We start from the raw sequence: 8,281 nt of genomic DNA on the forward strand, positions 1-8,281 counted from the left end.
TATTTCTTCCTGTAACAATACTAAGAAGAGAACTGGCAAAGACAAGATGATTTATTTGATCTTGTATTTATTTTGAATAAAAACAAGCAACTAATTTTTGGAGGACAGTACTTAAAAAGAGCATCCCTAAATGTTATCTTTTAGCTAACTGCTAAATCGCAAGCCCTACAAGTTAGAAGAATAACTGTATAACTCAATGTTTTATCCTTTACACTGACACAGAGTATGTGTTTATGAAGTACAGTGTGGTACTTTGCTTTAGATAGGTATACACTGGATAGTGATGGGGTAATTACCATATCTATCATCTTTGACTTTCCACATTTCTTTACAGTGATTGAATTTTTTACAACACATAAAAATAGATTTTCTTGGAGAAGTTATTTTAAAATTGAATGGATCTACAGGAAGTTCTATTCTCTTTCCCTCCCTGCCCTAGTTTTCTTGATTGTTAACACCTTCTATTATTGTAGGATATTTGGTAGCATTGATGAGCCAATATCAATACATTAGTAAAAACTAGACCATGGTTTACATTAGGGTTCACTGTATCTTGTATATTCTCCTTTTTTCTTTTTGTCTTTTTACTAGCCTATATTAATTATACCTAATGGGTTTCATTATAACATTTTTACAATAATTTTTTAAAGTTTAAATACAAGAATTCCAAACATCAGGTCATTATGAACTTGATGGGAAATCCCCAGATCAATGGGAATGTGTCTTGAAGAGTATTGTAGACCACTAGTTTTTTGGTTTATTTTGTTTGTTTTCATTTGCTTTCCACTTCTGAGGTGAGCAGCTTTGTTTTGCCACAGGCCAAGTGATAGTAGATTGAAACCTCAGAAATTGTGAGTCAAATGAACCTTTCCTTTTTCTAAGTGAACTGTCTTAGGTATCTAGTTACAGTCCTCAAAATCTGACTGATTAATATAGTACAAAAGTAATTTCTGCCACAATACTATGGTTGAATGGAATCTACATCTTAATATGCATTTAGTTGTCAAACTAATCATGTATCAGTTGCATCACTTAAAATGTCAATACAGTATGTGCTGTGTTTCATAAATAATATAAATTGCTATTTTATAATAACAAAATCTAAATTTGTATTTGTACTTATTAGGAAAGTTGTTAAAGAGTATAACTAATGTAATTTTGTGAATTTGATAGCTATGTGCAAATCTAAATAAAATACTTTGGGTTAAAATGATTTCTTTATAATATGCCATGCAAAAATAATGTGATTTTAAAAACTTCTAATGGAGATTGAGAGGTTATATACTATTTTATTATTATTCTTAGAAAAGATGATTACCCCAGAAAAGACTGAGATGTGTCAGCCTAGATATTTCTTGGAGTTCTTCCCATTCCTTCATCCCCAGGTCCACATCTCATATCATAGTGCAAAGGAAACAGTAGAGAGGAAGCAGTATTGCTACTAGCAGCAGCCTTTATCTTGTGGAAAGAATATGTACATATAAGTGTTTGAGCTTTAGTTTCTGTGTTGGGTATATGCATTTACAGAGATTTTTTTATCTGTGTTTCTAAGTATGTGAATGTGTGTATAGAGGATTGTATATAAATGTGTGTACTTGTGACTGTGGGAGTGGAAATGAGCAGATGTGAGAACATGTTTGTGAATAAACATGCAAGTGCCTGTGTGCTTGTGGATGTATGGATGTGAAAAAGTCCATGCTTTGAGGAAGAGAATCTGGATTCATAAGACTGTGGAAGAAAAGTGGACACCTAAAACACAGGTGTCCATTAAATGCAAGGATCCTGCATGGAGCTAAGAAGAGCAGTGTCATCGCTTTCAGCGATTCATTTGGTGGTTAGTCATGTAGCAGAATGAGGCTATGTCTGACTTGGTAGAAGCAGATGCCTGCACATATGCATGCTGGTGTGTGTGTGTGTGTGTGTGTGTGTGTGTGTGTGTGTGTGTGTGCATGTATGGATGGCAGACTTTTGGACCAAGCTGCCAGCCAAAGTGCTGCTCACTGGGTGCCCTTGGGCACGAGGACTGCTGTAGGAGGCAGTAGTGAAATCTCCACACCCACAGCACAGTGGAATTCTCCCCAGCTCCTCAGCAGGCCCTCCCTTCCTTGCACATCCTCCCCAGGACACACACCAAAGTGGGCTCTAGCCTCTGTCTTTAATAAGCTTAGAAGGCAGTAAATCATGGTAATGAGAAAAACAAGAAGCCCATTTGCTCCCGATGAAGCTGTGCACGAAGGCTGATCAATTGCTCTAGGAACTGTCCTTTACACATTATTCAGAATGAAGTTGTCCTGCTAGAGTACAGCTCTGCATACATAATCAGAGGACACAGAAGCCTCTAGCTGGTGGTTGGCTGTTCTGTGTGCAAGGAAAAAGGAAAGGCAGGCAAAGAGTCCAGTGAGGACCAGGGGTGGCAAGGCTGTCCTGTGAGAAGCAGAGTGGGGTGTGTGGAAGTTGAGGAAGTTCAGGAAGGGCAGCCTGTGGGGCAGGCTGACACATGTCTATGACATCACTTTGAAGATACTAGATTCTAAGTCTTCGATGTTCAGAGTTCTCCACTGTGTCCCCTTTTGCTCTAGGGGTGGGTGGTGATGGAGAAAGTTGTTGTTGATGTGTCAAATTGCATGCAGTTGTTTTTGGTGAAGCAGCAGCATGTTTTCAGCTTCAGGCATCCTAAAGAATTTGGGAGTGTGTTTCCAAAGTCCTTTTTTCAAATTCTTTTTAAGCCTCAGAGCCCATATACACAGAAAGAGCAAGTTTAACAGGGATAGTGAATTTTCAGGAGCACCTTTTGGCTAGAAGCCATGTTTTTTACTCTTGAATTTCTTGTTGCTTGTTGTCTTCCCTCAACATTGTCCCCATCTTTGATTTTGTATTTATTTACTGCAAGAATTAGAATCCATTTGTGATTAAAAGCATTCATGAGCCTGGTTGGGAGCCTTTTGGAGTCCATTCCTCCAAAGCAGCTCTGATTCTCCCCAGACTTGTTCAGCACTGCGAGGGAAGGGGATCATCAGTATGTATAATCCAGCCTGGCTTTCAAGCTCTGCTCAAGCATAGCTGCATGCTTATTCTGCCAGTTAACGCTGGTTTAGGTGTGAGATAGTCTAAAACAAAGACTTCTGCCATCCTGAGGTTAGGATAGCAAGGAGGGACACACAGCAGACATCATAGAAAATGAAATTTTATATATATAATTGAGGGAGGAGTTATGAGTATTAAATAGAGTGACAAGGGCCTTAATTTGCAGTCTTAAGGATGAAACTGATAGCTAAGGGAGATGCATGCCAGCAGAGCAGATAACTCAAGCAAAGGCTCTAAGGCAGGCATGTGCCTTGCCTGTTTGCAGACACTGGCAAAGAGGCTTGTGTTGGCAAATCCAATAGAGTAAGGAGAGTGGTGTTGGATGAGGAGAATGGGAAGATGATGTGCAGAGCCCCAAAGGTCACAGTATGGACTTGAGTATGTACTCTGTGTGAAACTGAAACCAGTGACGGGTTTGAAGTTGAGGAAGAGCAGGCCCTGGATAGCATTTTAACACCTCTTTGGTGACTAGAAAGCTAATGTAGTAATTCAGGTGAACAACTTATTCCACTATCTGGGTTTAGCAGCTGTATTAAGGTATCTGCCTCTAGGATAATGGTAGGGGTCTGCATGGTGGATTTTAGGGTTGGAAATGAACATTTTTTTGACGTTTGGGGTACACAATATTGTATCCAACTGTCCCAGGCCGTTTGCATTGCATTGTGGGAGGAAGCAACCTAGACCTCAGATCCATTCCTTCAACCTCTCCTTAGAAAGTCAGAGTGAGGATAAAAATGCCCCGCAGGTATCTGGGGAAATTGCTGAAAGAACCTGGCTACTTATCAGGATTAGGTCCCTGGCCTGCCTAGCAGATGAGAAGCCTCTTTTCTCTCCAGTCTCTGGCTGTGCCAACAGCTGCTGAGGACGGGAGACTGGCTGTAGGGATACCAGGTCAGGAGACTTTTTAAAGCAGAGAAGTAGTGCGCCCCACATTCCCACAATGAAAAAAAAAAAGTAGTGAGTGCACTTTGGGACTTTGTGGATTCGAGTGGCAGCAAACTGTAGGGAACAGGATATGTGGTAGTCCTTTAGCAGTGAGGAGCATGAGTCTATTGTACAGTTTCTGGAGTATTCATAATCATGCAAAGGGTGGCTGTGCTGGAAGCCAAGCTTCCAGTTCCGTCTGCAACACTTTGGACCTTGGGAAAAGCTGTGATCCCCTCCCCAGCATCATTCCTGAAGTAGGGGAGCACGACCCAGGTGACCTCTGAGGCTTTCCAGTCAGGACACGAGGGACTGCAGCTTAGCCATTGGCTAACTTTTGCTGCGCTGAGCCAGTGCGGCAGAGAGGGAAATGCGCCTATGCAGAGTTGAGGCTTTAATAATTCACCCAGGCTTGCTCTGAATACAAATGGGCCACAGGCGAGTGGGAGGCAGGAACCCAGGGCGCGCTTGCCACCCTGTGGCCGGTTTGCGCTCTGCAGACTCCGCTAGGGTCGCATTCCAAAGGGGCGGGAAAAGGGAAAGCAAGGCTGAGAGCGCTTAGCACTGCCCTTGCTGCCTACCTCTTCAGGCTTCTATTCATACTCATGTTCTGATTAGGGAATCTCCCCACACACACTTGCGGACTGACTTTTCCTTCCTAATCTTACCAAAAAGGGCTGTTCGAGAGAAGGACTAACAGTCGTCCCTCAAGGTTGTTATAATATCAGTTTTGCCCTTGAACCTTAACAAGCTTGGCAGCTGTCTCTGAACTTGCATTCTTTGCAGAGTTCCCTAATGGAAACTCCCCACTGTTTCCTGAGACCCTTGGGCTCATGACGAGTAATTCCTTTAGCTGAGATGACTTCCTACATAGTTCCTGGCCCTGATTTCTGCTCATCTTGTCTATCCCAGGTCCTTCACCCTTTTACTGAAGAACGCTGTCCCATGTCCTGAGAAGCTCCACGACTCCTGCCTGTGGCAGTCATCTCAGGTTCCCATATTAGAGCTTTGTTTTGAATATGGTAGGGTGTTCTGGGAAACGTATTGCTTACTGCGGCCAATGAGTTATTTATTTAGAAGATGCCAGAGAGATCGGGTGAAGCTGCCATGCTGATTTTGGTGATTCAATTTGTTTATACAGACAGAAGCCCGGTAAACCCCAAGGATGTTTTTTTGGCAAATAAATACCCGGGGGGATCATTACTTTTGCTGGTTATTACAGAAGATTATGAAAGCATAATCTCCTCAATCCATAAACCAGTTTTTCCCCCCACAAATCTTTTTTTTTTTTTTAAGGCAGGGTCGCATTATATACTTCAGACTGGCCTGAAACCCCCATGCCTATTGAGACTATAGGCATTCCTACCATCCTTACCCCTTTCTTTTCTTTTCTTTTCTTTTCTTTTCTTTTCTTTTCTTTTCTTTTCTTTTCTTTTCTTTTCTTTTCTTTTCTTTTCTTTTCTTTTCTTTCCTTTCCTTTCCTTTTCTTTTCTTTTCTTTTCTTCTCTTTTCTTTTCTTCTCTTTTCTTTTCTTTCCTTTTTTAAGACAAGATCTTCTGTAGCCCAGGCTGTCCTTGAACCCCCTTATGTTGCTAAGTATGATTTAAAACTCCTGATTTTCCTGGTTCTATTTTCCAAGTCCTGGGGTGTAGGACGTCAACCTTTTTTTTTTTCCTTATAGCACTGAAAGACCCTAGCCCTTCAGGCTTACACCCCCAAGCCTCAGGAAAAAAGAAACTTCAAGCACCAGGAAATGAGAAACTAAAAATCTAATTCCAAGGGCAACCTGACTTAGCCATTGTTCAATCTCCCCTGCAACCATATAACAATGTAAAAGATTTCTGTTAAGAGATGTGCTCAACTGTGACTGGGAGAGTTGCAGGTGTTCCAGGAAGGACCACCGTGACCTGTGTGTAAACTCCACTCCTGCCCTGATATCCCCCCCTTGAGGTTTCAGGAAGAATGTACCTGTTGATGTAACTGTACCCCCTCTGTGATCACTCTGTAACCAGACCATGATCTTATGAAACGAAAATGTATGGGAATTGTAATCTTGTGGGTTTTGTGGGTTTTTCCTTTATAAGCCCTTATGGGGCTGCAGTAAGATGTGACTCTTGCTCTTGGGAGCAGAGGAGTCCTTCTGTACAGAAGCTTAATAAATCCTTCTATTGCATCAACTGGACAGGAGTCTGGGTTATTGGGGCACCCACTTGAGACCCTAAACTTTGGAGTCCAACAGCACATGCTAGGCAAACCCACTGAACCAAGTCCCCAGTCCCTCTTAAACAGCTCTTCCATTGAAGGCACAACATTGGACACTAGACCAAGTCTAGACCCAAAGACATTCTCAGTTTCTTGGATCTCTTATGGCCCTGGCCTGCCGGTCCTCTTCCAGGACAGTGCCCTCTTTTGGCTTTCTCATGGTCTTTCTTGTCTTCTCCAAGTTGCCTGCACAGGATTCTTGGTCACTCAGGGTTGTGCTGTGGATTGAATCATCTCCATTTCTCTACCCTTTCCATTGAGCTCACCCACACCAGGCCTTGAATGGTCACTTGTGTGCAGATTGAACCCATGTGATTACCCCAATACTGACCTTCCCTCACCATTGCTGGGTGGCCATCTCCATAAGGATGCCCCATGAAACACCTACTTACCATACCCAACTCTGATCTCACAATCTCCCTCATCTTGGTGCATTCCATGGTCATACAGATACAGCTTTACTATGACCAACAAAGCCATTCACAACCCATGCCAGTGTATCGCATTTCTCCTCAGCTCATTGGGTCTTCACATGCCCACACAGTCTTTTTTTTAAATTTACATTTTTAATTTTTTGAGAATTTCATACATAAGTATTATATTTACATTATTTCCATGCTTCCCTCCTCCCTTTAATCCTGTCCATGACCCCCCCAACTCCCTCTCAAATCCATGACCTTTTCTCTAAGTATTACTGTTACATACATGCATGCATACATACATATATGCACACTCACATATATAACCTACTGAGTCCATTTAATGTTGCTTACATGTACATGTACCTAGAGCCACTCAGGGCAGTCATCTGTGTGTGTGTGGGAATGGTTCTTCCTCTCTCAGCAGCCACTAGTTGCTTATAGGTCTTCATCTAGAGGTGAGGCCTTGTGAGATTTCCCCCACCCACATTGACATGTCAACTAGTACTGTCACCATGCAGGTCTCCTTTAGGTGACCATATTTTTGATGTTTCATGAGTGTAGCTTCCCTGTCATATATAGAAGCCACTATCTTGTAGCAGACATCCTGTTCCCCTGGCTCTTGCAATCTTTTTGCCCTGTCTTCTACCATGTTCCCTGAGCCTTAAGTATAGGAATTCTGTTGTAAGTGTATAAGCTGGGGTTGGGCACCCCACAGTCAGTTGTTCTCTGCATTTTGACTGTAGTAGATCTCTGCAATAGTCTCTACTTGGTACAAAAAGATGCTTCTTTGATAAGGATGGAGAAGTACAACTATCTGTGATTATTCAGGTAAGTATTTAGAATACAGCTAGAGATTATATTGGTTTAGACAAATGGCAGGGGTAAGTTATCCTCTAGGGTCTACAAGCTATATTCTAGAACTATGGTAATACAAACAGTGTGGAACTGGTGCAAAATCATGCAGATAAATCAATGGAACAAGATAAAGACCCAAACATGAGTGCACATAACTATAGCCATCTGATACATTTTTTAAAAATTTTTCTTTATTAAGAAATTTTCTACTCACTCCACTTACCATTCACAGATCCCTCCTCCTCTCTCCTCCCACCCCCAGCCCTCTTTCCCAAGCCACCCCACATCCCCCAAATCGAAGTTTCCCATAGGGAGTCAGCAGAGCCCAGCACACTGAGCCTAGGCAGGTCCAAACCCCTCACCACTGCACCAAGGCTGTACAAGGCATCACACCACAGGCACAGGATTCCCAGAAGCCTGCCCATAGACCAGGAACAGATCCTGATGCCCCTGCCTGGATGCCTCCCAAACAGTTCAAGCCAAACAGCCACCTTCCGTATCCAGAGGGCCTAGTCCAGTCCTATGGGGGCTCCACAGCGACAAGTCCACAGTTCATGGAGTTCCACCAGTGTGGCCGGTCATCTCTGCACGTCTTCCCATCATGATCTTGATGTCCCCTGCCACCAGAATCCCTCCTCTCTCTCATCAATTGGATTCCCAGAGCTCAGCCGGGTGCCTGGTCATGGATCTCTGCATCCACCTCCATCAGTCACTGAACAAAGGCTCTATGATGA

The sequence above is a fragment of the Peromyscus leucopus genome, chromosome X, assembly GCF_004664715.2.
Source record: "Peromyscus leucopus breed LL Stock chromosome X, UCI_PerLeu_2.1, whole genome shotgun sequence".
NCBI classification, from domain to species: domain Eukaryota; kingdom Metazoa; phylum Chordata; class Mammalia; order Rodentia; family Cricetidae; genus Peromyscus; species Peromyscus leucopus.